General features: G+C 37.2%; 1 pseudogene; it reads left to right on the forward strand.

Annotated features, from left to right (window-relative positions):
- LOC109383867 (leucine-rich repeat-containing protein 34 pseudogene) overlaps window positions 1-11,859 on the forward strand; it is a 181,690-nt pseudogene extending 169,831 nt beyond the window's left edge.
- The last annotated feature ends 635 nt before the right edge of the window (window positions 11,860-12,494 follow it).

Below are 12,494 nucleotides of genomic sequence, written 5' to 3' on the forward strand. Positions count from 1 at the left end.
TTTGTCTTTAACCTTTGCCATTTTTACTATGATGTGTCTTGGTGTGGACCTGTTTGGGTTCAGCTTGTTTGCAACTCTCTGCACTTCCTGGCCTTGTATGTCGATTTCCTTCACCAGGGTAGGGAAGTTCTCAGTCATTATTTCTTCACATACATTCTCGATCCCTTGCTTCTTCTCTTGTCCTTCTGGTATTCCTATGATGCAAATGTTGATGCAAATGATGTTGCCCCACAGGTCTCTTAAAGTATTTTCATTGTTTTTTATTATTTTTTCTTTTTGTTGTTCCAACTGGGTGATTTTTGCTATTTTGTCTTCTAAATCATTGATCCGATCCTCTGCTTTATCTAATCTACTGGTGATTCCTTCGAGTGTGTTCTTCATTTCAGTTATTGTATTCTTTAGTTCTACCTGGTTGTTTTTTATGATTTCTGTTGGAGTAGGAGTGTCCCTGCCAGGCATTTCCCTGGCTACGCAGCACAAGCAGTGTGGAGGGTGGGGATCCAAGGCCACATGCGCCTGCACACACAGACGCACTGCTGCGCCAATTCCAGCAGACCAATGCAGTCCCAGACCTGAGCCTCTGTGGGAGGGCCCAGCCATGAAGAAATGGCGCCCTCCTGTGCACTACTCATGTGCAAGCTCTACACCAGGGGAACAATGACCCCCAAAACCCCCAACTCCTGCACCAAAGGGACTCAGTTCAGTCCTTCCCGCAGGCTCCTGGGCCCCGCTCACAAAGCTACTCCCTCCATCAGGAACTGGGTGAGTGCTTACCAGTGAGCGAGTCAGTTTGGTGGCTCCACTGGTTCTCCAGCTGCTCTCAGCCTCACCGAGTTGAGCAAAGAGAGTCCTCACTATTTTATACTTTTAGCTATTGTAGATCTCCTCTTCCCAGCAAAGTAACTCTGGGCTGGTGAGTGCGGTGTGGGGCTGGAGGGTCTCACCCCCAACCGGAGAAGCCTCCCCACCGCTGAGGTGTCCCTCATGGGGTTCACCCTCTCTGTCTCTGCCCCTCCTACCAGACTCCATGTGGCTTCCTCTTTAAGTCCTTCGTTTAGAGGTTCTGCTCATCTAGTGTCCAGGGAACTTCCGCGGTTGAATATCTTATAAATTATTTGTAATTTTGGTGTGATCCTGGGAGGCAGTCGGCACAGTGTCTGTCTATTTCGCCATCTTACTGGAAGTCTCTGGATAAATATTTTGATTAAGGCATTTACTTGAATGATATTGGGAGCAATTTTTTCTCAGTAGTATAAACAGCACTTGAGACTCTTATCTTTTCTGATAATGTATGTCTTAAGTGATCCACCTAACAATATAACTCAGGAACACTTGTTTTAGACATCAGTTTGGGCTAACTTTAGGGTAAAACTAAGCAAGACTGATGTATTGTTTTACTTCTTTGTTGTGCTTTGGCTATCAAATAATGTGCTGCCTGATATCCAATCCACTATTTACATTGCAAACTTCAGGATCCATAAAGATTTATCAATAGCTCTTATTTCTGTAGAATTTCCTCATACTGATCTTAGAATATTATTTACAGCAGTAGTTTCTGCTGACTAAATCTTTGCCATCAGTAACAGATATCATGGAGATTAACTTGCAAACCTTCAAGTAGTCTACATTGTATGTATTGTAAAATGACATCTGATGTCATTCAAGTTAATTTCCATTTGGGGATCTGAATTTTAAACATTTTATCAATTCACCTTATTATCTTAGGACTATTTCTGTCTTTTATTAAAAGGGCCCCCTGCTGTTTTATGTTGTTGTGTTCAATGTACTAAACAGTTATTGGCTTGTAGTTTAACCTTTTTTAGGATTAAAACAAAAAGAATAATATTTCACTCTAGAAACAATTTGGAACTAAAGAAACCTGCTGGGCCTTATAAACAAGGTTTCTTCAATTGCCGGCACTGTGCTTCCATATGGATGTCATATTACTCATCCTGACTGTGTCATTTGCTGCTCGAATCTGATTTATACATCTATGGAAGTTGGGCATGTTTCCACTGCTGCCGTGAATAATGAAAGTTTCGAAAATTTAGCCAATAGCATCAAGCTGTTTCGTTATATAAGCAATGGTAAAAGAGACTTTGAAACAAATAAGGTTTTTTTTTATTATCACATTAAATATGTATGCTATAACATAAAATATCTCAAGGTTTTACAATGTACATACAAAAGGCCCCGAAGATGTCTCTTTATATAGCACAAAAGCCTCATAAACTGTTCATCTGACCAAAGCACATCCATCTTCCCTTTGTGGTTCAGGGAGAGAACAGAGTGTAAGGTCGTGTATAATGCAAATGGTTCTTTCCTCAAGGCATTGTTCTCTGATATAGTTCACCTTAATGGCTACCGTCATTTATGTAGTCACTGTACTTTCTCTGATAGATCATGATGACACTGAGAGATGCTCTAAGAAGGATGAGGATATTAAGGCAGAGCAGTTTAACAAATGTAAAAACTTCCATCCATCACAGAATTGGTGCTAGATTCAGGCTTTGTCTATATGCTTAGACCAATCTGCATGTTTCAGTTAACGTGTTCACTGAAATTCATCCTCATCCCAACACATTAAGACAAAAAAGGCCCCTTTTGAAAAAGTCCAGAAAGATTGCTTTGTTTGTGTATTTAGACAGAGGCATGTCTTACCGAGGATAGCAAACACTGTTCTCATTTCCTTCTAGTGCTCTTGGCATAAGAATGTTTCATAGCTATTGTATTTTATAATTTGATTCAACAACTGCTCAATAAAGCTACTTTTAATTAGATTTAAATTAAAAATTTTAGTTATAGATAATGGGAATTGATAAAAAAAAGTCATAAAATGATTTATGTCCCAATGTTACCTGTTACTACTCATTAGAAAATTGAAATCACCTGAAACAGGACAATGTCTACTTGTGTGATTTAGCTAAACTGTGAGAAGTCTTAGTAAAAAATAAATAAATAAATAAATAAAGGCCATCACTTTTTCTTGAAAGCTGGGCTGATTTTTCCCTATACGTGTGATAAGCCTAATTCTATGGTTTTTGTTTTTTTTTAAAGTCATATATGGGGTAAAGCAAAAATATAGAGCTAGAAAAAGAAAAAGATAATAATAATAGACCATATCTGTAAGAAAACATACGAAAGGAAAATGTTTATCTAAATAATGTCTGATGACCAACTTGACCAATTAGTTACCCCCCTTGCCATGCCTCTGTCCCAGCAACTTAGTTGGCTAAACTTGAAGAGTTGTTTTCCCACACAAACATGGTCTATAAGAAAGTTAACACTGTGTGTGTGTGTGTGTGTGTGGGGGGAGTTGTTGCTATGGTCTATTTTAATACTTTTATATACACATATAAAAGTTTACACTGTGGAAAGTTCATAACCTTAATTGTCTGAACTTGTATGCATTTATAAACAACATATTGAATTATTTTGCCAGTGTTTTGAATGTACAAAAAGGGCATAGATTTTTGCATCAATTTTTTTTAAAGATCTATCTATCTATTTATCATGTATCTATCTATCTATCTATCTATCTATCTATCTATCTATATATCTATCTATCTATCTATCACTTTTATTCTTTCTTAAAGAGTTAAAAAAAATCCCTCAGCCCTTCTTTTCTGGAAACCGAGGTGCCAAAATTCCTATCTCATTCTAACAGTAGTTTTTTCATTCTTTATAAAATAAAACAATTTCTAAGTTCAGTTACTCCATTAGAGAAAACAGTGAAATTGATTGGAAGAAGGAGAGAAACAGCTGTAGCAGGCCTTGGCATTCTGTACTCAGGGCCAGCCGGACTACTCCTGCCTGTGCCCACTTCTCTAGGACTTTGAATTTCTGTGTCTCCTAACCTACTGTTTGGGCTCCATAACTCACCATCTGTCATCACCTACCCTGTTCTTTCCCCTTCTTCTTTGACTGGCAGTTTGTGTTAGACTTGCTTTAGCCTCATCACCATGGCAAGAGTTACTCTTCTTCTGATTCTGTGCCCTAATTTGGGACTCAGGGGAGGTTCAGGGGCTCCTGGTCTTCCTCTGACTCATCTATTCCCATGCCTCCTCCTTTTGAATTCTTACCTCCACGTGTAAATACCAGTCCCTTAGAGTCATGCAGTAATTGCCAGCAAAGTAATTTGGATTCAGGTATCCTCATGTTTCTCTCTTTCTTATCAATTTCTCAATGTAAGACAACTTTATATGAACATTTTTGAGTGTGAAAATCAAACCGAGAGAAAAAAAGAAGCAGATGACCTAAATTAAATGTGTGTAAAGCACCTAGCACAGTGGTTGGCACATAGAAAGCTCTTAAGCAATGGTAACAGGGATCCAAATATGATTCAGTGGTATCATTTATTCCTAAGTTTTATTTCTTTTTTTATTTCCAGCATGGATTTAGGTGATTAAAAAAAATACCAGGAAATTTGTTTAGGCTAATAAAGAACAGGGAACTGCTTTATGACCACAGCCCTTTCTTCCCTTGTTATTGGAGGAAAACAGGAAGCCTGAGAGCACGGCAACTCTAAGTCCAAGAGGAAAGAGAGGGGTGAGAGGCAGGGCAAGAATGGGAAAGGAAACTGACTTCATCTCTGCAAATGCATAAGAGGTCCCATGGCACTCGCTGATGGCAGCTGCTGTTTAGAGGAGAAAAAACGTTGCCAGGGAGAAGACTTATGTAAAGAAAATTTCTTCTTGATTTTTTTCCCCCCAAAATGTGTGAGGGATAGAAAACACACTGTAAATATAATATATTTAACTCATATTCTATGATTTATTCTTTAAAGAACAAATATCATCTGGGACCAGGTATAAAAAATGAATTCATTTCCATTACTATCACAAAATTTTGTTATAATTGCATTCTTTCCAAGTGACCTTTAAGCTATTATAATGTCTGAAGTTGGCTTTCCCAATGGATGAGTTGCAATTATAAGGTGATAGTTGTAATAGCTTAGGTCACAGGTGGAATAATTGAATATCATTAACAATGACATTTGATTATGTGTCTTCATTTTTTTTGATGATATGTCAGGTTCCTCATGAAATCAGAGACCATGGGGATTCATTATTGCTAGGGTTGATAGTATTGCAATTTTATAACCACCTAATACATTAGCATTTAATACATTAAGATTTCATCTTAAATTCAAAAGGTTGCTTTTGTTTTAAAGAAGATTTTTGCAAGAAGAAGCAAAAACAAACAAAAATTCAGAAAATGCAGGAGATAAAGTCTTGCTCAAGCAAATGGATCTTGAATCTTTGCAATTATTTGGATTATCAGAATATCATTCTGTGGTAAGGAGGAAAAAATCAAGGATTACATGTCAAAAGTCACTGAGTCAAAATTCTTTTGACTTCACCAATTTTGTACTTCTCTGTTTCCAATGTTTTCACGCACTTGTCTCTCCATCCTGGTTATTCTTATTCTTTTCTAGCTCATTTCCACAATAAAAGAAATCATAAATATAGTGTTCTATACAGAGTCAGCATTCTCTAACAAATGCAGGTTTGTATGAATGTCAAAGGAAAACATATTTATCACATTTTTCTAATTTGACTCAATGATTATTTTATTAGGTCAGATATTTGGCTTAGGACATTCATAGCTGCTCTTTTTTTAATATTCATTAAATTAACATGTTGACATAATATTGTTGGAATTGCAGATTTTGGCTTTTGTCAACTAGAATATATATATATATATATATATATATATATATATATACATATGTATATATATATATACATATATATATGTATATATATAAATTTTTTGTGGGCAGGGTGGAAGCATCATTTCTATTTAAAATGAAAGGACTATGTGAATCAGGTCAAATGGCTAGTGTGCATGTGTGTGTGTATATTACTGCTTTCATTTTCTTTCAGAAAAAAATAAAGGAAAAAAAATTAGTGCCATAAAATATGTGGATGAATATATAATGTGACATTTTACATTTTATTTATTGACATTTAGTCCTCTGAAAAGCCTGCTTAATTTGCTATTAAATGAAAAATGGGCTGTTTCCAAAATAGCTACAACATTGTAAAGCACTGATGTGGCTTCATGCTTGTCTTATCAATGGCAAGATATTAGGAGGATTTATACTGCATATGAAATGTCAGCTATGGTGTTTTGATGTCTCAATGAATGTTTAATATTTACTACTCTAATCATTATTCAGTGGTTGCTTTTAGGTTAGGATTCCATCTTTAACATCACCAGAAAAATTTAGACAAAAGCTTGACAAATTTGATAGTACTTCCTTACGGTTCTTTTGGGGTTGTAGGGTATAATTTATTTGCATACTTGTCTAATGGTTCACATTTAAAATTTTTATGGCAGATAGACTTACTGTTACTATTAGTTCGACCACCATATTCAAACTAGTTAATTATGTTGATTTTAAAATGAATTTTAAAAGAAAGTATAAAGTTACCTATATTTATAGCTATATGAGGCACATTTTCAAATATGATATTGTTGGTTGAACTTGAGTGACTAAAACCAAATAAAGGTGACAGTGATTCTGAAGTAAAGCATAAGACGTGATATATGTGTGGCTAAGATGTCAAAGAAGCATTTATATTCACATCAGTGGGCATTTTTGAAGCAGCTGAAGACTGGGGCTATGTCACTAGAATATGGCCACCTTGGTTGTGGGAACATTGTCTTCATAGTAACTTTTAAATATCTATAGTCCAACAGATAGTTGTACCAAGATATATAAGGCATTAAAATGTTTCAAATTTTTAAAAGCTTTTTTCATTTTAAACCCCAATTCTTAACAATTTAGGGAGAAAGAGAGAAAAAGATTGGCAAGTGGAAGGAGTCACACAATTCAAATATTGGTTATTAATATGATGTTTCAAGTAGATGAACAGTTTTCTGGAAATGTAGTATAGATCTTCCCTCAGGGTGGTAAACTAATAGTTCTATTTGAAACAAAAATATTTTTAACATTTTGCCAAAATTGCTATTACCTATCTATTTATACACCCACCTACCTACCTACCCACCTACCTATCTATCACTTATTGCTATCCCATTTGGATGTAAGTTGCAGACATTATGACATTTCACCCCTAAATACTTCAGCATCCATCTTACATACCATAAGGCCATTGTCACTCTTAAGATGATCAGTAGTAACTCAAAAGTATCATTTTATATACATTTCTATTCAAATTTCTGCAAATGCCCCCAGAATGCCTTTTAGAGTGGAAACAAATGTTTTGCTATAATATTGGGTTGTCAGAAAAGTCACAACCCAATATTTTGTTAAGTGAATCAAGTTCTCATATCCATATGTCATAATTATATTTTCTGAAAATAGTCATTGGCCATTGAATAGGCTTGGGTTTCCATGGCCCCAAACCTCCAACTGAGCCCACAAGAGTAATTGCTGGAGTGAGAAATGCTAACTGCCAAAACCAAGGAATGTTAATCAGCAACGAGCGTGGCTATGATTTCCAAGGTTCTAATCACTTGGAAAAATTGCCTCTCATTGGCTCAGTCTATGATAATTACTAATTGAAAAGCAGCTAGAATAGTAAGAAGGTGTATTAGCATGTTAATAGGTCTTTGTGCCCAAAGGCTTTGGATTATAAATTGTGAAGACTGCATTAGCCAGATGGACAGGACTAATTAGCATGCTGGTATTACCTGGCATCCTATGGTGGTTGAAGGTAAACAAAGTGGCCGTGACCATTTTGGCACGGTTTGTTTGTCATTAAATTGCTCACTCTTGGTAGTCAGGAATAGGGTTTTATCCTGTATGCAGAGCACTAACTGAGAGTCAGTCATTCTCCATACTAATAACTAGCAAAGCATTTAGTCTTTTTGTACCTTGGCTAAAATCAATCTTCATGTGCTTCAATTTCCCCCACCTCTAATAAATGAAATGGGCAACCCATTCAATCTCTTCATGCCTCTGTTTCATCATCTGTAATATAAAGAGGTTGAACTAGAAATTCTCTAAGATCCTTTCCCAATTTGAGATTTTATGGGGCTGGCTGTATAGATTCATGCCCAATAACAGATCTGGAATGGGAGAAGAAGTAGGCTAAAAGCAAATGTGTTTCACTTAAGGCAACTGAAACCAATATTTCCAAATGAAAACAACCTATAAACAAATATACTGGGGGTGATTTTATATTTCCTATGTCAGGCAAGCTGCCTTATTGGCCTCCTATGTGGCTATCCTTCCCAGGTAAGTAGATGATTGTTTTGTTTTTCTATCCTGGAACTGTCACTTTTTACAAAAGTGCTGTGGGAATCCTTGGGCAGGAGAGAGAGGGGCATTCCCATCTCAGCTCACCTGGGAGCTCAGTAGGGAGAAGTGACATTACTTTCAGATTTCTCTGTCAGTGGTTTCAGTTGCACTAAGGTAAAACTATTTGACAGTGTAAAATTTTTGAGCAATTGTGACTGACTTGAAGAGTCTACTATAGTTCATGTTATAAGTCAATGAGTGTGTGGCTTCTACTATTGAGCATAACGATAATAACTAACATTTAATGAATACTTACTGTATGATGGGCAAAGGGCTAAGTGCTTTCCAAGGATTATTAGCATATTATAGTTAATCCTCACAAAAACACCATGACATCAGACTCTTAATAGCCTTATCTAATAGATGAAGAAACTAGCGCTTAGAGAGTTTAGGCCACCCAACTAAGTTAAAGGGTGGAGCTGAAATTTAAACCTAGGGCACATTCTCAGAGGGTTGGCTGTGGTTCCTGATGCTGTGTCTAAGGTTACGGAAGGCTTGAAGTCTCTGCTTAGCAACACCTATAACTGCATGTCTCCAAGGAGACACCTGAAAGTTTCAGAAAATCCTGGAAGTTTTCTTTTGTCTTCCCTGCTGGTTATTACTCCACTTTCCTGCATTCGCCTCAGGAGCCTTTTAACTTTCCAGGCAGGATACTGGGTAGTTTTTTTTTTTTTTAATTTATTGGGGTGGCGATGGTTAGTAAATTTATATAGGTTTCAGGTGTACAATTCTGTAATACATCATCTGTATATCATTGTGTGTTCACCACCCAGAGTCAGTTCTCTTTCCATCACCATATATTTGTTCCTGTTTACCCTCATCTACCACCCCCTCTCTTACCGTCTGGTAACCACTAAACTATTGTCTGTGTCTATGAGTATTTGTTTCTTTCTTTGTTTGTCTTATTCCTTTGTTGTTTTCAGTTTTATATCCCACATATCAGTGAAATCATATGGTTATCCACTTTTTCTGTCTGACTTATTACACTTAGCATAATAATCTCAAGACATCCATGTTGTCACAAATGGTACTATTTCATCTTTTCTTACGGCAGAGTAGTATTCCATTGTGTATATATACCACATCTTTTTTATCCAATCATCTATCTTGGGTTCAAAGAGGATTTTATGAAATTGACCTCAAAGGCAAGGGACGTAAAAGCTAAAATAAATAAATGGGACTATATCAAACTTGGCAGTTTTGCTGTAGAAGGGATTTAAGAATTGGGGCATTGGCTGCCAAGGTCCATCTAGTTCTGAATGCCTGCAACTTACCTACAACTCATAGCATACATTTGGGTTGTGGTTTGATGAGGCACTTAGCCTCATCTCAGTGTAATGTCCCTCACCTGTCACTTCGATGTTCAACAGTTAATAGGTGGCATTGATACAGCATGTTGAAAAATCAAGTGTGTGGGTATGTTAATTTCTGTAGCAGGTCCATGGTTCTCTGGCACAATGAGATAAAAGACACCACTGCTGATGACCTTGGTCAATTGCGCAGTGTCATACTCCTGCCATGTTTTATTGGCTCCCTAAAGTACCTTTCTCTCCACTTTGTCTAACAATAGCACTTAAATAGCAGAATTCAGTTACAGCTTTCAGTTTTATTTGAAAGGCTTTTTTTTTCAATATAAATTTATCTAATCACATAAAAGAATGGGGGAATTTGAGGGTTATATTTAAATAACTATTTTCATATTATATTAGTGGTATGTCCGTAAAATATATGGCGCTTCACTGGTCACCTCAGTGGAAGGACCTTGGATCTGTTCCCCAAAGTGGCTTTGATTCCAGTGCTATATAACACCAATAACCTGGTATATTAGTCATTTCTGACTACTATCACAGAAAACTGAGTGGCTTAAAGAACACAAATTTATTTCTCATAGTTCTGGAGACTAGGAAGTCCAAGATCAAGGTTCTGGCAGCTCTGATATCTAGTGAGGTCCTGCTTTCTGGTTTGCAGAATGGACATCTGCTTGTACCCTCAGCTGGCAGGGAACAGACTGAAAGGAAGCAAGCTCTCTCCTGTCTCCTCTTAAAAAAGGGTGCTAATCCCATTATGAGGACTCTGCCCTCATGCCAAATTACCTCCCAAAGGCCCCGTCTCTTAATACCTTCCCAATGGGGGTTGGGATTTCAACATACAATTTGGAGGGACTTACACATGCAATTCATCACATCTTGTTAATAATTACTAGTAATAATAATGGTAAGTAACATTTATCACATATCTCCTATGTTCCAGGTCCTGGACCAAATATTTGACAAGTGTATCCATATGCAAATAACCTGATGAGATAAATACTAATATTAAGTTTTTAAAATTCCTTTTAAAAGAAAAAATTATCAGCCACTTGGTCCGCAGGGTAAGAGGCACATGTGGCAAAGCCAGGAGGAGGCCACCTTAGCCAAGTCCTGGTGTCCCACCTCCACTCCTCCAGACTCGCTCCTGGGCTGTGGCCCACCATAGGGGTAAGAAATGGTATGTCCTTCCGGGCTGGCCTGGCCTGCAAGGAAGGTACAAAGAACTGGAGCTGGAGCTGCAGGGTCGCGCCGCCGAGTCCTCCGAGCAAGCTGGAGGCAGTGAAGCGGGAGGATGTCCCAGCAACCCCAGCTGTGGCCAGAACTTTGGGGTGTCCCCCCAAACGTGGACAGGGGGAGAGCCCCAAGTCCCAGCAGCAGGTCCTCCTTTTCCGCAATAGGTTGTCCTGAAGGAAGCTCCGGAGCCTATTGTCAGTCTCCAGGGACATTATAATAATTCTACATATGGAAAAGCCCCAGAAAATTAATCCTTTTATATTGCATATACTCCAAGGAGTGGATGAAGACATTGATAAGGAATTGGAAGGAATCACATTAAACATTGCTGGTAACAATCACTTAATACCAGTTGGAAGGGTAACAGGTGAAGATTTTTGGCTTCTTTCCAGAATTTTAGAGAAGGATCCATATATTGATGAAACAATACAGTCTCATTTACTTAAACCTTATGTTTAGTGATATTGGGCCTGAAGGTGGAGAATTGTTTGCTAAAGTAACTACATAAGAATACAACTCTGGAATACCTAAGAATGACTGGAAACAAGATTGAAAACAAAGGTGGAATGTTTTTGCTGCCATGCTACAAATTAATTCATCCTTAGAGAAGTTAGTATATCTGGGTGACTGTGATCTGGGAATGCAAAGTGTGATACCATTTGCTACAGTCCTAATTCAATACCAAACAATCAAAGGAATAAACCTAAACTGCTCTATACTATACAGTGAAGAGCAAGAGTCCACAGTTCACCCAAGTCACAGGTTAAAAAATAATCATAGCCTTGTTTGTTGAACTACACATATGTCAGCATGATCTAAGAAACTGTGGTATAAAGCAGTTATGTGATACATTGTATCTGAACAAAAGCTGCAATAAAATAACGTGATGGAATGGTGTTTTGGGCTGATGTACTAAAAGGTAATACTACCCTGGAAGTAATAGATCTTTCTTTTAACAGAATGAAAAATGCAGGAGCACAGTATCTCATTGAAACTCTTGCTTCCTATCACAGGAGTCTTCTTTATCCAGTCGTCTATTGATGGACACCTAGGTTTGCTTCCATATCTTGGCTATTATAAATAATATTGCAATGAACGTAGGGGTACATGTATCTTTTTTATTTAGTGTTTTGGATTTCTTCATATAAATACCCAGAAGTGGAATTGCTGAGTCTTATGGTAGTTCTATTTTTAATTTTTTGAGGAACCTCCATGCTGTTTTCCATAGTAGCTGTACCAATTTGCAATCCCACCAACAGTGCATGAGGGTTCCCTTTTCTCCACATCCTTGCTAACAGTTATTTTTGTATTTATTGATGAGTCATTCTGACAGGGGTGAGGTGATATCTCACTGTGGTTTTGATTTGTATTTTCCTGATGATTAGTGTGATGTTGAGCATCTTCTCATGTGTCTGCTGGCCATCTGTATGTCCTCTTTGGAGAAAAGTCTCTTCACATTCTCTATTCATTTTTAAATCAGATTTAAAAAAAAATTTGAGCTGTCAGAGTTTTTAAAATATATTTTGGATATTAAACCCTTATCGGATATATAATTTACAAATATCTTCTCCCATGAAGTAGGTCAGAAGCAACCAATGTTGTATATTTATATTATGATTCTAATTCTTTTACATCCTCTTTTTAGTGATGAGGAAACTGAGGCAAAAGAGGTTAAT

The sequence above is a fragment of the Hipposideros armiger genome, unplaced genomic scaffold (genome assembly GCF_001890085.2).
Source record: "Hipposideros armiger isolate ML-2016 unplaced genomic scaffold, ASM189008v1 scaffold_90, whole genome shotgun sequence".
Taxonomy (NCBI): Eukaryota; Metazoa; Chordata; class Mammalia; order Chiroptera; family Hipposideridae; genus Hipposideros; species Hipposideros armiger.